The 19678-nt window shown below is 49.0% G+C and overlaps 1 non-coding gene across 1 annotated transcript; it reads left to right on the top strand.

The window, feature by feature from the left end:
* Positions 1 to 12299: 12299 nt before the first annotated feature.
* Positions 12300 to 12404, top strand: LOC131925922 (U6 spliceosomal RNA). The gene has a single exon (XR_009383415.1). It is a non-coding gene; the product is annotated as a U6 spliceosomal RNA (small nuclear RNA).
* The last annotated feature ends 7274 nt before the right edge of the window (positions 12405 to 19678 follow it).

Genomic DNA, 19678 nt, shown 5'->3' with positions numbered 1-19678 from the left:
AAAGGGGTCACGACCCACAGGTTGAGAACCACTGGTAGGAGACGCTGCTGCTAGGGTCAGAGACCTGAGTTCCGTGTGCACAGTTATGTCGAGAGGCCTGCTTGTGGCTCTCCTACCATTGAGGCCCCTCCTTAAATGTCTTCAGTGAATTACCCCGGGAATTTATGTCTCACTTGAGTGTCCCCAGGACAGAGCCGTGTAACCTCTGGAGTTCTAGGGCTGTCACTCTAATGGACAGTTTCTCTTTATGAAAGCTCATAGTGAGATTTCTGCCGGGCATTAGGACCAGAGAGAGCTGTGGTTCCCTGAGCAACCAGTTGGTGTTTAACTGAAGGATTCTGGGAATCACTTAACTCATGCTGTCTTCCAAGCTTGTAGTAACTGCTCATGATCAAAGTTATGGACCATCGGTATCATTTGCCTAGAACTTTGTGATATATGTGCTGCATGTCAGTTTAGTTCTCTATTTTCTTCCCTCTCCACTCCTCCATTGTGGTGAGATTTGTTTGTTCATTTGTTTATTTGTATTTGTTTGTTTGTTTTGATGTCAGATAATTCACATACCACAAAATTCACCTTTTAAAGTGTCTAGTGTAGTGAGTTTTATTTTATTTGCAAGATTGTGTGATCCATTACCACTGCCTAGCCTTATTTTCTGTCTCTATGGATTTACATGGTTTTCGAGTGTGTGTGTGTGTGTGTGTGTGTGTGTGTGTGTGTGTGTGTAGACCACAGGTTGATGTTGGGTGTATTCTTCAGTAACGCACCACGTTATTTTTTGAGGTAGAGCCTCTCGCTACACTTGGGGTTTCCTATTCCGCTAGGCGGCCCAGTGCGTCCCAGGGATCCTCCTGGCTCTTCCTCCCCAGTGCTGGCATTACAGGTATGCATTACAGCATCTGGTCCTTCACATGAGTACTGGGGATATGAACTCAGGTCCTCATGCTTGAGGTGCAGTCATTTGACTGACTGAACCATCTCCCCAGTCCCTGATCTGAGAATTTCACATAAATGGAACCAAATAATACGCAGCTTTTAACGCCCAGTTTATCTTGCTCAGCATAATGTTTTCAAGTTTCCTCCATGTTATAGCACGAATCTACACCCCTCATTTTTTTTTTTTTTTTTTTTTACTTTTGGAAATAGGGTCTCGTGTAGCCCAGGTTGTAGGCATGCAGCTCCACACTTGGCCACTCTTCCTCCTTCCTCCCCCCTTCCTCCCTCCCTCTTTCTTCTTTCCTTCGTTCCTTTCTCCCTTCCTTCCTTCTTTCCTCCCTCCCTCCCTCCCTCCCTCCTTCCTTCCTTCCTTCCTCCCCCTTCCTCCATTCCTTCCTTCCTCTCTTCCTCCCTTCCTCCCTTCCTCCCTCCCTCCCTCCTTCCTTCCTTCCTTCGTTCTTTCTTTCCTTCCTTCCTTCCTTCCTTCCTCCTCCCTCCCTTCCTCCCTTCCTCCCTTCCTTCTTCTTCCCCTCCTTCCTTTCTTCTCTGAAACAAGTGCCACCTATGTAGCCCAGGCCACATTCGAAGTCACGGCCATGCTCCTGCCTTAAGTCCTCAGTGTTGTCATCGAAGGCACGTGTTTAGCTTTTTTGAGACCCTGTGCTCACTAATTTCTCTCTCTTGTTGTACTGTGCATATCTCATATCTGCAAAAGCCTCTTTTGGAACGAGGCAGAGTATAAATAAAAATGAACCCCCAACACTCCCAAACCATCTGTTTAATAATCTGTGCAAGAATGTTGCCAGGATTCTATATTGAGCCACTTGGACTACAGTTTCCAGAAATATCTCTGTCTCCCTGTAAAAATCAGAGTGTTTGCTCACCCAGTGTCCTCATCAGAGCGCTTGCTTGGCTGGTGTCCTCCTGAGCTGCCTTTCCGCCTGACCTGGTCTTTCCCGAGTGTGGTGTGTGATTCATGCGAACCCAGCCCCCCGGCTCAGCTAACAGCCCCAAGCTCTCACCTCCGCCCTCTCTTCTGTCTCATAGTGTTCCTTCATTTTAACATCGACGTTGTGTATGCACACGGTTAAAAATATATCAGAACAGAAGAGCTCACAAAACAAGTCCTGCCCATCCTGCCCACCCTCTGTTTCCCGACTGCTCTCAGTTCTCACTCAAGGGCAGTGGTTCTCAACCTGTGGGTCGGGACCCCTCAGGGGGACTCAAATGACTCTTTCACAGGGGTCGCCTAAGACCATCAGAAAATACAGATATTTACGTTATGATTCATAACAGTAGCAAAATTCCAGTTATGAAGCAGAAATGAAAATAATTTCATGTTTGGGGTCACCAGAACATGAGGAACTGTATTAAAGAGTCACAGCATTAGGAAGAGTGAGAACCTCTGCTCCAGGGACAACGTGCAGGTCTCCAAAACATGCCCGTGCTGCCGTTCCGTGGATTCTCATGTTTACGCATCCTGCCTTGATTTGTGACTATGAAAACTGAAGGTTGAGCTCATATGTATCATCCAAACAGCAGCCCCCACTCCCGCGGTGACTAGATAGCTGTCTTTATTTAGTCCCTCTAGATAAAATTAAAATAAATCTGTTAATTACCTTTATCGCTTCAAGCAACACACTTGAACCCCCCCCCCCCCCCGAGACAGGGTCTAATAGCCCAAGCTGTCCTCAAATTCACTATGTAGCTGAGGATGACCTTAAACCTGCCATTCTCCTGCCTCCCCACTGGGATCTGTCCAGGCTGTCAGGCTTGGATGGCAAGTTCCTAAGTTCCTATACCCATGGAGCCATCTCATCTACCCTGTCCTTTTTTTAAAAAAATAATATTTGTATTTTAATTGTCTAACCATAATCAGGTCTTCCGTGCTTTGCTAATGGATTGGTTCTAGAAGATTAAATCCAGCACATGGTTTACATTTTTGTGAATATTTATGTAAATACTGAGTATTGCAGAGCCTCCCGGTAGCCTATTACCCACTTTCCTAATGTTTCATAGTTTCAAACCACCATTCTTTCCCATCCCTTTCTCTTCTTTTTTAGTACGTACCTCGGCCATTTCCTCAGTGTCTTAGAGTAATTTTATTTCTAATAACAGACTACCAGGCTGGTGAGTTATAAAATAGAGGAGATTGCTTTGGCTCATAGTTCTGGCCCAAGGTCAGGGCTGCATCTGTTTGTGGTCTATTGGCAGAGTCCTCAGGTAGCTTGGTACAGAATGTGGTAAGACAAGAGCAAGTGACCAGGCTTTTACAGGAGACTTTATCTCCAGATGTCCTGTTAACCCATTAATTCCTGTGGAGGGCTGAATGAGAACGGCCCCCATAGGCTCATAGGTTTGAAAGTTTAGTCACCAGGGAGTGGAGCTGTTGATAGCATTAGAAGGATTAGGAGGCGTGGCCTTTGGAGGAAGTGTGTCACTAGCGGTGGGCTTGGAGTTTTCAAAAGCCCACGCCAGTTTTGCTCTCTGCCTGTGAATCAGGATGTGGCTCTCAGCTACTGCTCCAGCACGTGCCTGCATATCGCTATGCTCCCCGCCGTGATAATGGACTAAACCACTGGAACTGTAAGCCAACCCCAATCAAATGTTTTCTTTCATAAGACACCTTGGTCATGGTGTCTGTGACTAAGATAATCTCTTAATCCATTATTCAGTGATTGGATTAATCCCCTCAAGAACTAAGCCCTAGCGACTTCTGAGAGGCCCCACCTAGTCAAGCCCAGCTCTGAGAGGGCTCCTCTCTCCTGACCTGTCTGTCACACAGAGCCCCACACTTCTACTTACCTTTAGGCTCAGTGCTTTCTTGCCCTCTGCTTTGGCTGAGACACCCCCCTCCCCCAACACACACACACTCTGTGACGTCTTCTTTTCTCTGTTCTTCACCTTGTTCTTTTTTTTTTTTTCCCCCTACCATCTTCAGGGTAGGCAGTCGGTCTCAAAATGCTGTTGCTCTACCCTCAGACCTAAATGGGAATTTTTTACATTTAATTTTTATTTCTGACCGTCCACACCACATGGACCCTGGCTGGCCTCAAAGTCTCCATCCTCCTGGCTCAGCTTCTACAGTGGTGATGATAGGTGTGTGTCGCCATACCCAACTGGATGGTAATTTGGACAGCTGAATGCTTTGGTCTAAAACAGCTGCTTCATAACATGCTAGAGGCATTGTTCTGGCCTTTTCTAATGAGAATCCTGAGGCCAAGTTGCTGACTCTTTTTTTTTTTAATATGTCCATGAGTATTTTGCCTGCATGTATGTCTGTACATCATCTGCATGCAGTGCCTGAGGAGGCCAGAAGAGAATATAGATCCCCTGGAACTGGAGTTACAGATAGTTGTGAGTCACCATGTGGGTGCCGGGAACTGAACCTGGGTCTTCTGGAAGAGGAGTCAGTGCGCTTAACCCAAGAATGGCCCCTCCAGCCCCTCCTAAGTTACTATTTAGAAGCACAGTATTCTGCTAAATATATTATTTTTAGACAATTTATGTGTTTATCTACATACGCTCTGAATTCAGAAACTATTTTAATAAAGGTTGAATATGCCTTAGAGGTAATGCTTGAAACCTGAAGAATTTCAAGTTTAAGCTTTTTTTAGACTTTGGAATATCAACTTACATATCTAAGGAGATGTCTTGTGGACGAGGTCATAACTTACTTATGTTTAATGTACACTTTACACACATGACCTGAAGTCAGTGGCGGCGGATGCTGCTGTTTCTCGTCCTCTTCTTTCTATTATCGACATCATCATCATCATCATCATCATCATCATCATCGTCGTCGTCGTCATCGTCGTGCTGGAAAGTGAACCCAAAGCATTGCACAGGCTGAGCACACACCACTGAGCTGTATTCCTTGCCTGGAGGTAATCTCGACGACATTTTAGTGTACTTGCGTTTTAACTGCAACCTGGCTGGCATAGGAGGGCAAGTGTGGACTCTACTTGTGATGTCCGCCAGCGCTCCCAAAGGTCCAGATTCTGGAGTATTTTGCATCTTCAGTTTAGGGATGCTCAACTGGCAGAGCACAATCTTGATTATGAAACATGAATTTTGCTACACTAATGTGCCTAGAGCATCAGGGGTTACAGTTCAGTGATAGAGCACTGGCCTCTCACGTGGGAGGTCCTGGGTTCATCACCAGCACTGCAAAACAAAACAAATGAAAATACATACTGCCCATACATATTGTTCTAATTCTGTGTATGTGGTGTGTGTGTGTGTGTGTGTGTGTGTGTGTGTGTGTTGTCTGTGGATGTACATACCTGCACAATCTGTGCACATTCATCAAGAGGCTACAAAAGGATGTCCCATGAATTCCTCTATTGCTCCCGACATCATTGCCTTGAGACAGGGCCTCTTACTGGACTGGAAACTTGCCTTTTCAAGTAGGCTGGTACCACTGAGCTCCCAGGATCCACCTGTCCTTATTCCCATTACTGGGGTTATAGACACACAGCCATGCCTGTATTCTTACATGGGTCCTTTTGAACTCAAGTCTGTATGCTCGCACAGCAGGTGTTGCTGCCCACGGAGCCATCTCCCTGGCCTCCTACAGTACGTATTATGATCTATAATTTTGCATGTGGTATTAGGGATAAACCCAGGGCCTGTGACATGCTAAGAAATATACCACTGAGTTATAGGGTGACATGGAACTTGAGAGACTTTTGTTTCAGCCTTCTCAGCCTCTGGAGTCACTGGGTCTCCAGCTTGGCATTATTACACTTATCTGTATTATTGTGTGTGTATGTGTTTATGTGTCTTCGTGTTTGTGTGCACCTGCATTTGGACATGCTGTGTAAGCATGCATGTGGAGGTCAGAGGTCAAGACTGCATGTCATCCTCTGTTGTTCCTTGTCTTCGTTTTTGAGGCATGTCTCTCCTTGAACCTGTAGCTAACTGATTCAACTAGCCTGGCTTTCCAGATATGTACCACTATGCTGGCCTTCTACATGGGTGCTAGGGATCCAAATTCAAGCCTCCAAGTTTTATGGACTGATAAATCTCTCCATCCCCCTTTGTATATATTTTTAAAGTTTTATTTGTTTATTTTATGTGTATGTGTACCTTAGTATATGTGTGTGAACCCTGTGCATGCAGTACCCAAATATTATCAGCTTTCCTGGACCCAGAGTTATAGGTGGCTGTGAGCCATCTGATGTGAGTACTGGGAACTAAATTTGTTTCCTTTGGGAAGAGGAGCAAGTGCTCTTAACCACTGAGCCATCTCCCCAGTCCCTGTACACTTTTTTTTTTTTCGAGACAGGGTTTTTCTGTGTAGTTTTGGTGCCTGTCCTGGATCTCATTTTGTAGCCCAGGCTGGCCTCAAACTCACAGAGATCCACCTGGCTCTGCCTCCTGAGTACTGGGATCAAAGGCGTGAGCCACCACTGCCTGGCCCTGTACACTTGCGGAACTGAGAATTTCATACACACATATAATGTGTTGTGATCAAATCCACCTGTATTACCTCCCGTCCAGTTCTTTCACTACTCCCTCCCCACTCTTCCCTGCCAACTACTTTGTGTGCTCTTTCTCCCCCCGCTCCTTTCTCTCCTCTCTCTCTTCCTCTTCTCTCCTCTTTCTGTTTAACCCACTAAATTCACTTAATGCTGTTTTTATATACACAGGTGTAGGACCACCTACAAGAATGTTTATAAGAGAGCCTGAAAGCAAAGCATCCAAGTGTTTATTGGCAGCAATTAATTAGGGGGTTTTGCACATGAGTAGTAGTGATTTTTGTTTTCTTCTTTGCCCCCCCCCCACAACCTTTTTTTAGACAAGGGCTCATGTATCCCAGGTTTTTCTTGTATTTCCCATGTGAAGGATGTTCTTGCTCTCCTGATCTTCATCCCTCTACCACACCTTAAGGTGTGACCACAGCTGCCACCACGCCAGTTTGTGTGACAGCGTGTGTGTGTGTGTGTGTGTGTGTGTGTGTGTGTGTGTGTGTGTGTGAAACCCAGGTCTTCACGCTCAGTAGCCGGTCACTCTTCCAGCTGAGCTGCAGGCTTCTGTTTTGCTCCATTTTTTTTTTAAAGGACAAACATATATTGCTTCTAACAGTCGGTAGGTAATGATAATACCCCCTCGGCCTGTCCTGCTCACAGGGCCTCTGCCACGTGCAGTGGGAACCCCTGCTTGTCCCCTGTCCTCCCTTTCGTCTCCTAGGCTCCCCACAAGGGAGGTCTTACAATTCTCGGGACGTTGGCGGTTCTCCCTGGTTCTGCAGAAATGCGCTCAGCTTTGGGGTCTGGCTCAAACGTTACCACCCTCCAACAGAGTCAGTGTCTCCCTGTGACAGGGCAGCCACCTGTTTCCTGCTGGTCTGGATTCCTCTGGTGTGCGGACCTGGTAGTGTGAGTCACTGTGCTGCCAGGGGCAGGCCGGGCCCTGGCTCAGAATGAGGATGAGTGTTCCCGCAGCGGGCGTGGGGCCAGACTCTGCCGCTTCCTCCATCTCCTGGCAGATGGGTGAGGTCAGCACAGTGGGGCTAGCTCAGGTCCTCCTGTCACTCCCATGGCTCCTTTCTGATGGCGTCTCGGGTGCAGTCTTGGTGTTCTGCCTGATACGGCTGCAGTCCATATTCACCCATTGCTGGGGCTCTCTACCTAGTGGCTGAGGGGAGTGAACCTACGACCTTTTTGTATGGGAAGCATGTCTTCTACAGCGAGTTACCCTACTCCTCCCTATAAACACTGACTTAACAAAGAAAGCCTTTTTCTCTTCCCTTCCCTTCCTCCTTCCTCCCTCCAGGGTTTCTTGTAGCCTAGGCTGGCCTTGAACTCCAATCCTCATGCTTCCACCTCCCAAGTACTAGGATTACATGTACTTACACCTAGCTGCTTGTCTCCCTCCCTCTCCCTCCCCACTTTCTCCTCCCTTCCCCTCTCCTGCCTTCTCCCCTTCTTCCACCCATCCCTCCTTCCCACCCTCTTTCTTCTGAGCATGAATAGCAGGTCCTTTCACACTCCACTGAGCCACACCCAAGCCCTTCACAGCATCCTTTAGGCAGACAGTATCCTTACACCTACAGTGGGTACCACTCTTCTCCCCGTGGCCTGTGCCGAGGGGAAGGACTCTCGAAGAATGGTTGGCCTGCCTGAGAGCAGGGGTACGCGGCCTTCTGGAAGACTAAGTCGTGTTTGACCCAGAGACTTCCATATACCTCCCGAGAACCTCCCCAGCCCCTACTCAGTGGGTAATAGAGCAGACAAGAAGGCCTGAGCAGGGTCCCAGCCCAGTAGAGCTCCTCTGAGGAGGGAGGTGACTTACTGTCCCCTGGACTCAGGCAGGACAGAGCTGGCCGAGAATTCCATTCCTTCTCTAGTTTCTCAGGTGCAGAGATGCAGAGATTCACAATCTGCCCTGCCTGTCCCCTTCGCATGCGCCACCCTAAGCGCTGGGAGCTGAGCCTAAAGAAGGAGAAGCCTGCTTAAGAAACACTGGTGATAACACCCGCTAACCCAGCCAGTGCCACCTTGTCCTGACTCTTAGTCACAGGGAGATTTACCAAGAGGAGAAGAAGGCTCAGCCTGAGAACTTGATTCTTAGCATTGTTTTCATCGTCACGGGCAGCCAGGGCAGCCAGGGCTAACCTGAGATGTGGGCAGGACACAAGCAGAAACTCAGTTACAGACTCCCCTACATTCAAAATCTTTCCATTAGTAGACAGTCATGACTAATACTTAATACTCCGTAATGTGTGTCAAGCATGTCTTGAGTGCTTTGTCTGGGTTAGGAAGTGGATACATTTATTATAGTTTACACATAGGATACTGAGGTACAGAGAGGCAGACTTAAGTGGCCCAGGGTGGCTCACTTAGTAAGGTGTCCAGTGAGGATATGAGCCCTATGCCCTTAACCCAAGAATTTGTCCGGCCAGGGTTGTGGTGTCCGCTTCAGAGTTTTGCAAACATAACCTGACACTTGACCCTCTGTTCAGTGGCATCTAGGTCATGACTCTGGGACCTGACTATTCCCTTCACACCCAGCTCTCAACTCCCCAGCAGGATAAGGTGAGCATGAACCACAGGAGCCCACTGGATCCCTCTGGTGGTGTTTCCTGAAACACGTGAGAAGGCCCTCTGGTTCACTCAGAGACCACTGCACGCCTACTTTGCAGAGTGTGCCACAGTGATGGTGGAGAGTGGCGAGCTTATCTCCTCAGAGGTGTGAAGGACTGGGGTCCGGTGAGGTGCAGTCATGCAAAACCGCAGAGTGTCCAAGCAGGACTCGAACACAGAGCTCTCATGTCATACGCTGGCTTTTTTGATAAATCCACAGTGTGTGCTTCGCCGGGGTGCTCTAGCTTTGGGGTCTACGGAGATACTCACTCCTCAGGACCCCAAAGCTGTTCCATTCCCACTTCTCCTCAAGCTTCACTTGTGTTGAGATTGCAGGGGAGAAATCTTAAAGGAGAATCACCATCCCCCAGGAGGTGGGCCCCAGGGCTGTCTATTCTTAACACACCCTCAGACACTGTGAAGCAGGAGGGTCTTGCACCCCTGGTTCTGAGGAATCTGTTCCCAGGCCCCGAAGCCCTCCCTCATGGCAGGGAGTCGGTCAGTACAACAGAAGTCTCCCCACGAGTGAAGGACCCATTAGTCTTGATTTCGTTGTATAGGTGTCTCTCTTGGGGTGTGTGTGTGCTGAAACGGTCAGTCCCACTTTTCTACTGAGAATGTCTGAATTAGGGTTTGTGCTGGTGTGACCAAAAGCAACTCCGAGAGGAAAGGGTTTATTCCATCTTAGGTCACACGCCAGCACTGAGGGAAGTCAGGACAGGAGCCAAGGCAGAAACCGCGAGAAAACTCACTGGTTTGCTCATTTTGCTTTATTTATTTATTTATTTATTTGTTTGTTTGTTTGTTTGTTTGTTTATTTATTTATTATGTATACAGTGTTCTGCCTGCATGTATGCTTGCAGGCCAGAAGAGGGCGCCAGATCTCATTACAGATGGTTGTGAGCCACCATGTGGGTGCTGGGAATTGAACTCAGGACCTTTGGAAGAACAAGCAGTGCTCTTAACCTCTGAGCCATCTCTCCAGCCCTCATTTTGCTTTCTTATATACCGCAGGACAACCTGCCCGGGCATGGCGTCACCACAGTGGGCCCTTCCATGTCAATCAATCTTCTGGAAGCCCATCTGATGTGAGGAGGGGGGGCATTTCTTCAGTTGAGATTTCAGGTTTCAAGATATGCCTAGGTTTGTGTCAAATTGACAAAAAAACCATTGACCTGGAGGACCAATAGGTGCCCTCAGGACCTGGGTCACCCTCTCTAGGGGAAGGTCCTGAGGACTAGCAGCTATCTGGGGTTCTCAAGTTCTCTGACTAAGCTGTGCTTCCTGGCTGAGGTCCTAAAGCAGAGCCCCAAAGTGGTTTCTTAACCTGTGATACAACCACTTCAGATTATGCACTCACTGGAACTTTGAGTGACTTTGCTTAGGACATGTACTTTGGAGTGTCATAGACTTGGGTTCTAATCCCAGCTCTGCCACAAAGTAGTTAAGTGGTCTGAGTCAATTCTTAACCTCCTTGGGACTCTATTTCCGCATCTATATGAAATACGTACTTCCCAGATTTTTTGGTCTTGCTGTGAGCTAATCCTCACAGAGGGACTAATCTCTCTCTCTCTCTCTCTCTCTCTCTCTCTCTCTCTCTCTCTCTCTCTCTGTCTCTCTGTCTCTCTCTCTGTCTCTCTGTCTCTCTGTCTCTCTCTCTCTGTCTCTCTCTCTCTGTCTGTCTCTGTCTCTCTCTCTCTCTCTCTCTCTGTCTCTGTCACACACACACACACACACACACACACACCCTGATAAAGAGCGGCACAGACATAAACACGTTCTCTGGGGGGAACAGCTGTGAGTCAGTTTACAGCAGTCATCTCCCGGCAAACACTGCTCCAAAACAATTCTGAGTTCCCATTTCCTCTGGGATGGATTCAGTGGAGTTTTTGAAGGTGACCAGGTCCTTTCCCATCCTCAGGTGGGAGCCAGCTCGGGTTAGGGGTCAGGAACTGTGAATAAAATACAAAGCAATTCTGGCTGTCCCGATGTCCCCAGCTGTGCGTCTGTCTGCCACCAACTCCCTGCCAGATCTCCTCCACTTCCCATTCCCAAGCCCCCCATGGGCATCAGGCCAAGCCTGGGAGACCTCCTGGGCAAACCCTCAGCCTGTCAAGGTCCTTGGAACCTTCAACTTCGAAGCTGGCCTCCAGGGACTCCGGAATCTCCATTGTTGTCCTTCTAGACTCTTGCAGCCCAGCCAACCCAAAGGCATGGCAGAGGTTTTGAAAGCCTCAGCGTTCATAATGGGCCACTCCTCTCCGGAAATGTTCCCCAACTCCGCCGAGAGCCTGCCAGGAGACTTGGTGACGGTTGCTCTTGGCACACACAATAGACTGGGGTCAGAACAATGTCGAGGAGAGAAAACATCCGCCTGTCGCCTGCCCGTAGGCTGCCGTCCTCCTGGGACACCCCTCGCCCCTCGGCCAACTTGGGGCTCCCAGAGGAGGGAGGGAGGGGTACACCTTGAGGCCAGAGGCCAGCTGTGGCAACCAGCAGGGGCAGCGCAGGCTGGATGCACAGCTAAACATTCCCAGCTTGACAGCACTCTGAGCAGATGTGTGAGTCAGATTAGAAGTCAAATCTGCTTATCCTGTCTCCCCTGCCAGCCCCGGGAGCACTGCTCACAGCCCCAACACTGGACAGGATTAAAACCTAAGCCGGCACACAGAACAGTCCCAAGTACATGACTGAGGAAATCAGGACTCAGCAGGTGGGCGTGCTTAATTCACCATGTACAGGGAGCTAATGCGCCAGATGTTTCCACAGTCATCAAAAGGAGTCATTTCCATTTGCCTTCTCCGCCCTTGGAAAAGTTTTGAAGCAAAACTGGGCTACTGTGCATGAAATGCCTCAGTACTTAAAAGGAGTTACTTGGTCCTCAAGTAGTATTACCACCCTAACCAAGGCCTTGGGGGGAAAGGCTCTCCTGAGGAAGAGCACAGCCAAGTAGAGCACATGCCCTCTTCAGCACAGGTAGATCAGTCCAAGAGAACACCAACAGGCGCTGAAACCCTGAGGACCGGGGGCAGACCACACGAGATATAGAATTTCGAGATCATCTGGATTCAAGGGCTAGCAATGCTATTTCTCCCCTAAGTTCTGCGATGTTTAAATTGTGGGTATTTGGGTGGCCTTTGTAACAGTGAGCGAGTCCCATGGCCCTTGGTGTCAGCATTGTTGGAGGATGTAACACCAAGAAGGGCTTCCTGGTGGAGGGGAGTTGGAGACATGCGGGGGGGGGGGGGGGGGCAGCTCATGAGACACTGAAGAGCTCAGTTAGGCAGAATATAGAGTGAAAACGGAATGAGACAGGGAAGATTAGCATGGCCCCCGTGCAAGGGTGACACGCAGACTCACGAAGTGTTCCGCGTTTTCTTCTAATTTTCTCTATGTGCATATTTATGTGGAAGTGAGTGTAAGCAGATGTCATGAAACTGAAAGGGGCCCATGAAGGGTTGGAGGGGGAGGCTTTAATACAGTTCCTCATGTGGTGGTGACCCGCCCCCAACCATAAAACTATTTTGTTGCTACTCCATAACTGTGATTTTGTTACTGTTATGAATCATAATGTAAACATCTGTGCTTTCTGATGGTCTTAGGCAACCCCTGTGAAAGGTCAGTCGACTCCCAAAGGGGTCGCAACCCACTGGTTAAGAACCGCTGTTCTAGAGGGTATCAGTATGACAACATCAGTCATAGCAAATAATGTGACCCACCTGGGCAGTGGCCCAGGTCACAGTGCCAACTACTTGACATGCAGAGCCAAAATTCAGAGCCTGGATGACACAGAGCTTGTCTCTAAAATAAATAAATAGCCCTACCCAGGTTCTTCCCCAAAGAAGAAGCCAATAGCTACACCTCTCTATCCATCCCACCTCCAATCCTAGGAAGCCCCAAATGTATCAACCCTTTCAGCACCCATGTCCACTTCCCAGTGATGTCGGCCCATGACTTAGTAGGTGTGGGCTAGACAGCTAGAACCAGGCAAGAGGACACCTGCCCCTGCTCCCTGCTGGACTGGAAACTCCACAGACAGTCCTCCTCTTCCCCCAGCATCTCCCTGGTTCCCTGATTCTCTCTCACCACTCCCAGTTACCTGCCAGGCTGTCCTCAGTACCAGGGTAAATGTCACTCTGACTTAGCCCTGCCTACTCTCAAGAGCTCTGTCGTCCGTGGCTTTAGGGTGTGGTTTTTGCCTCTTCTCATGAGGTTTCAGTCCTCGAGGGATGAGGGATTGCCCATTAGTCATTATTTGACAAGTCCCTGGCCTGTACATAGCTCATTGATAGGATAATTGGTAAGCATGTGTAGAGCCCTGGGTTCCATTCCCCCATACCACATAAATAATACAAATAAATTGCCGAAGACTTTCTTCTTTTGATGCAAAAGAAACTTTTGGTAATGCCTGTGTGTTCCTTGGAGGAGGACCTACTAGTCCCAGCTTCCGGGGTTCAGAGTTGCAAACGTGGGGTCCCACAGCTTCCAACCCCTCTCCTATCCCCAATGCTGGGTCACTGTGGGCATGTCACATGACTGCTCTGCACCTTCATTTCCTTCTCTGGGAAACAGCTAATGATGGCGCTCTTCACAGTCTTCACAAGGGCCCGGCACACAGAGACCTCCATGCAGTCGTGGCTTGCTGCCACCTCTCTGCACGTTGTTACCCCCTCCTCACACCGGGAACTCCAGCTTGCTCTCCTCCCAGGGGATCCCAGCCCAGGAATTAAAACTGGAAACCACATTCATTTTTCTTTCATTCTTCACCCGTGATCGGGTCTCAGTAAGAATGTGTTAAGTGGAATTTACTTAAAATATCTTGTGAGGGGGCTGAAAAGATGGCTCAGGGGTTAAGAGCACTGGCTGCTCTTCCAGAGGTCCTGAGTTCCATTCCCAGCAACCACATGGTGGCTCACAACCATCTGTAATGACATCTGGTGCCCTCTTCTGGCCTGCAGGGACACGTTCAGGCAGAACACTGTATATGTAATAAATAAATCTTTAAAAAAAATCTTGTGGGGCTTCAAAAGATGACTTTAGGGATGAGCAGTAATGATGCATGCCTTTAATCCCATCGCTGAGAAGGCAGAGGTGGACGGATCTCTGTGAGTTCGAGGCCAGCCTGGTCTATAAGGCAAGTTCCAGGACAGCCAGGGCTACACAGAGAAACCTTGTCTCGAAAGACCAACCACCACCACCCACAACAATAACAACAAAACTAAAAAAGAGATGACTTCATCTGAGTTTTTTAATTTAAATTTTATTTTACGTGTGTGAGCGTTTTACCTGCACGTATGTCTGTGCAGCACTTACATGTCAGGTGCTTGTGGAAGCCGGAAGAGGGCAATAGATCCCCTGGAACAGGAGCTGCCACCTAGGTACTAGAAATGGAACCTGGAGCCTATAGAAGGGCAGCCAGTGACCTTAACCACTGAACTATATTGCCAGCTCTAGGTGTTTGTTTATTTGTTTGTTTTGCATTGTTTTCCCAGAGCTTTAAATGTGTCTGAAGTAAACATAGGAAGAAAGTTCATGACAAAAAGCATTGGCTCACAGGTTACTCAGTGCAGCCTGGCTACCTTCTGAGGGCGGGAGTGCTCCATCCCTAAGAGCGTTCAAGCAGACTGGGGGACTGGTGAGAAGACTGACAATTTGAGGGACACCCCACTGACTCCGACAGGTCACAACAGGTTCCTGAGGAAGGCAGCCAGATCCACTTCTGGTCTGATTCTGTGCCCCCCCCCCCCCCCCCCCCCCCCCCCCCCCCCCCCCGTCCCTTGTTTTGAGACAGAGTCTCGCCATGTAACCTTGGCTGGCCTTGAACTCATAGAGATCCATCCCTCAGCCTCTCCAGTACTGAGGTCAACAGTGTGCACCACCAAACCCGGCCTGACCCTGTTCCTTAAACTTCTCCCACTTGCTACACTGGGCAGCCAGGTATAACTGGCTCGTTAGACAGTTTCTAGGATTTCTCTAGTAAGACCCTGCGGAGGAATATGTCTGGGGAGCTTTCTCTGCTTGTGAAAGTCCCTCCTCCCTGGACTTCAGGATGAAGCCAGCTATTGGCTCTCAACCAGATGCCCTGTGAGGACCACGGATTAATCTGAGGTTCTGGGATTCCTGAAGCCAGAGTGTATGAGAGCAGGAGCCTGCCAGGAAGGAGTGAGAAGGGAGGCAGACCTGCTCTTTCTTCCTGCCTCAGGCAGACATCCTCAAGTGGCCGCCTTCAGTCACCTGCCATTGCTGACGGAATCCAGTGGCCAGAGCCCCAGCCAGTCCGGACCTGCCAGCAACAGGCCTGCGCCTCCCAGAATTACGGAGCTCACACACACATCCACCTGCCTCTGCCGCCTCAGTGCTGGATTAAAGGTGTGTGCCCCAACACCTGCTCAAAATCATTTTTTATTAAAACAAGAGTGTTAGAAAAAATTTTTAGAGTCCAGCGTGGTAAAACACTAGAAGTTAAAAAGTAAGTACAGGGATCTTTCCTTATAGTCCGATCAAGGAGAAAGCAGCTGTTTCAGAAATGACGAGCACGGCTCCAGGTGGGCGCTGCATCTTCGTTTCACGGACTTGAGCAGACATAAACAGGGGGAGCCGCTGATGCAGGAGACTGCAACAGTCCGCGGTGGCCGCCGCCGCAGGTGTTTCCAGTCTCCCGAACTCAAAGGTGTCTGAAAGTCTAGATGGATTACCATAAACAGGAAGCATCTGCTATACTGGGAACCTGTTGGAACCCACCTACCCTGCCAGGCCCCCCTCTCCGAGCAGCATGCTGGGGCCCCACACGGGAACCCACCTGCTCTGCCAAGCCCCGCCCCCAGGGGTCCCACTCTCTTGAGCTCAGCCTCTTTAGACTTCAATGTGTTTTCTTGTTCCCGCTCTATGCCCGCAGGTGTTCCTAGTCACAGAGAGGCTCTGGGGAGCTTCAGCACATGCTGCCGGCTGGCCTGTTAGCATCAATAAGGGGCTGTGCCCACTCCTCAGCAAGGCACCCTTGTCCTGCTCCCTTTTGCACGCTCTGCGGTCTCACAAATCGATGGCCCACCTACCCGGAAGGGGCCACGCTCCCCAATCCTTTGCACCTCTTGCCTGGATGCCCTTCCTACCCCTCTGCAGCACCTCTATCCCAGTGCTACTCAGTGAGCCTTAGTCAGGCAGGCCCCTTGCATATGCTGGGGACTCAATGCTCCCATCCCTATCATGAAAATGGGCCCTAGATGCCTGATTGTCCCGGAAGTGCTGGGGATGGAACCCATGCATGCTGAGCATGTGCTCTACCACTAACGTACAACCTCGGTTCCTAAAAATGGGTTCCAGCCGGGCGGTGGTGGCGCACGCCTTTAATCCCAGCACTCGGGAGGCAGAGCCAGGCGGATCTCTGTGAGTTCGAGGCCAGCCTGGTCTCCAAAGCGAGTTCCAGGAAAGGCGCAAAGCTACACAGAGAAACCCTGTCTCGAAAAACAAAAAACAAAACAAAACAAAACAAAAATGGGTTCCAGATGCCTTCAGAATGCCCTCCCTGTCTTGAATAGCTTGCCAACCTATCCCTACACTGGGCATGAACCCAGGGATTTGCACATGCTAGACAAGTATTCTACTGCTGAGCTACATTGCCTGCCCCACTTTAATGCTTTTCACTTAATTTTTAATCAGCATGCAAAGTAACAGATTTCCTTATGAGATATTCTTTTCGTGTGTGTGTGTGTGTGTGTGTGTGTGTGTGTGTGGTATATGTATGTACAGGTATTTGTTTGTGTATGGCACACGTGTGTTTACCAGATATCAACATCACCTTTGTCTCAATTGCTCTCACCTTGTTTTTTGAAGCAGGGTCTCTCACTGGATGTGGAGCTCTATGATTGGCTACACTAGCTGGCCAATAAACTAGGGATGAGATTCTGCCTGTGGTTGTGTGTGTCCCTTACCCTGCTGCCCACCCCACCCAGTGCTGATCCTGGCTTTTTACCTGAGTGGGAGAACACAACTCAGGCCTTCATGCTTATGCCACAGGCAGCTTACTGACTGGGCCACCTCTCAAGCCGCTACATCACTTTCTTTTTAAGATTATTTTTGTTTCAAGTGTCTGGATGTCTGTGTAACATGTGCATGCAGTTCCTGCAGAGACCAGAAGAGGGCATCGGATTCCCCTGGAACTGAAGTTAGAGACAGTTGGGAGCGGCCATGTGGGTACTGGGAATCAAACCCAGGTCCTCTGGAAGAGCAGCTGGTGCTCTTCACTGCTGAGCCGTCTCTCCACCCCAGCCCCCATGGCATTTTCATACATGATTTGTTTCGGATGCCCCCTCCACTTCCTCTCTCCACCTCCTGGCTTATACCATTCCACCCCCAGAATCCCCCTTCCCACTTTTACACCATACATCTTCTATTACTCTCCTAGTACCTACGTGGCAGCTCCTGTTCCAGAGGATCTATTGCCCTCTTCCGGCTTCCACAAGCACCTGACATGTAAGTGCTGCACAGACATACGTGCAGGTAAAACGCTCACACACGTAAAATAAAATTTAAATTAAAAAACTCAGATAAAGTCATCTCTTTTTTAGTTTTGTTGTTATTGTTGTGGGTGGTGGTGGTTGGTCTTTCGAGACAAGGTTTCTCTGTGTAGCCCTGGCTGTCCTGGAACTTGCCTTATAGACCCGGCTGGCCTCAAACTCACAGAGATCCGTCCACCTCTGCCTTCTCAGCGATGGGATTAAAGGCATGCGTCATTACTGCTCATCCCTAAAGTCATCTTTTGAAGCCCCACAAGATATTTTTTTAAAGATTTATTAATACATATACAGTGTTCTGCCTGAACGTGTCCCTGCAGGCCAGAAGAGGGCACCAGATCTCATTACAGATGGTTGTGAGCCACCATGTGGGTGCTGGGAATGGAACTCAGGACCTCTGGAAGAGCAGCCAGTGCTCTTAACCCCTGAGCCATCTTTTCAGCCCCCTCACAAGATATTTTAAGTAGATTCTACTTAACACATTCTTACTGAGACTCGCTCACGGGTGAAGAATGAAAGAAAAATGAATGTGATTTCCAGTTTTAATTCCTGGGCTGGGATCCCCTGGGAGGAGAGCAAGCTGGAGTTCCCGGTGTGAGGAGGGGGTAGCAACGTGCAGAGAGGTGGCAGCAAGCCACGACTGCATGGAGGTCTCCGTGTGCCGGGCCCTGTTTACATTATGATTCATAACAGTAACAAAATTACAGTTATGGAGTAGCAACGGAATAATTTTATGGCTGGGGGGGGGTGTCACCACCACATGAGGAACTGTATTAAAGGGTGGCAGCATTAGGAAGGCTGAGAAGCCCTGTGATGGAATCACCCAGGAAGACAAGCCTCCAGGCACACCTGGGATTAGATTGTTTGAGGTGTGAGGACCCAGACCAAAAGTGAGCTTGGGCCCTGGGCTGTATGAAAAGGAGATAGCAAGCCAATCAAAAGCCTTCATCACCCTCTGCTTCGTGACTGTAGATGGATGAGATGTCACTTCTGCAGTGTGGGACTGGTCCTTGAACTATGAGCTGGAATAAATCCTTTCTTCATTTTCCTTTGTTAGGGTACTTTAAACAAGTATTTATTTACTATTATTATTACTCCTGTGTGTGAGATGGGTGTGTGTGCTTGTGTGTATCTTATCGCTCCAATGGAAGCTAAAACAGAAGATCAATTATCACTGCTGTGACCAGCCTGACCACGTGGTTCTTAAGCCTCTGGAACTGATTTGTGGGAGGAATGTGGAACAGTCTCAGAGTTTAGCTAAAAGGCCCTAGCATGGAGGAAGCGGAGCCTATGGGTCATTCTTGTGGAAGCTTGGAACACACGAATGGCGCCAGAAACACTGGCCATGGAGTTCTGGCTCCTGTGGTTTCTGAGGGGGGACAAAGACTGTATCAGCATACCTGAGGCTCATTCAATATTTGGACCCAGAATCTGGTGTCTTAATTCGGACCCAGAATCTGGTGTCTTTCTACCTGTGTCATGAAAATGTGGGTGAAATTGAATTTAAAGATAATGGACCAATCTGTTTGGCAGAGAACATCTCAAGATAGAAGAGCTCTCAGGCTGGTGCTGTGGAAGCAGCTGTATGAGGTCAGCACCACTGCAGGGCGGCCTTCTGTACCGCACTGGGACAGTAAGAAAGGTGTCCTGAGGGCAGACCCCACCCACCCATCAGAGGTTCCATCCTGAGCGATGGCCGAGCTTAGTAGCATTATCCCCATGGTACAGATTCTGCAGGCATGAAAGGTGCCAATTCCAGAGCAAACTCCAAAAGGCAGTCCATATATCCAGAAAGGAGCTCAAGATGGACCAGAGGATCTCTGGCAGTTAGATAAAAGCCAAAATTTCTCAGACACTTGTGAAACCAGTTCCCATCTGCCAAAAGGAGGCATTTCTCTTACCCCTGGCTTAAGGGACATATGGCTACCCGTGGCTCCTTTCTGAATATCAAAGCTCATGCTGACCTCCAGGCTCCTTCAGAATCACAAGCAGCTGTTACACATTTCAAAGTCCATGCTGGCATCCCAGCCCTTCTCACCTCCTCCCATACCCTAAACTCCCTCCAGCTCACGGGCTTCTCTACCCCTAGCCATTATAGCCTTGCTAGTCTCACTATCTATCTATCTATCTATCTATCTATCT

The sequence above is a fragment of the Peromyscus eremicus genome, chromosome 15 (genome assembly GCF_949786415.1).
Source record: "Peromyscus eremicus chromosome 15, PerEre_H2_v1, whole genome shotgun sequence".
In the NCBI taxonomy this organism is placed as follows: domain Eukaryota; kingdom Metazoa; phylum Chordata; class Mammalia; order Rodentia; family Cricetidae; genus Peromyscus; species Peromyscus eremicus.
This window is presented reverse-complemented; position numbering and strand designations above follow the sequence as displayed.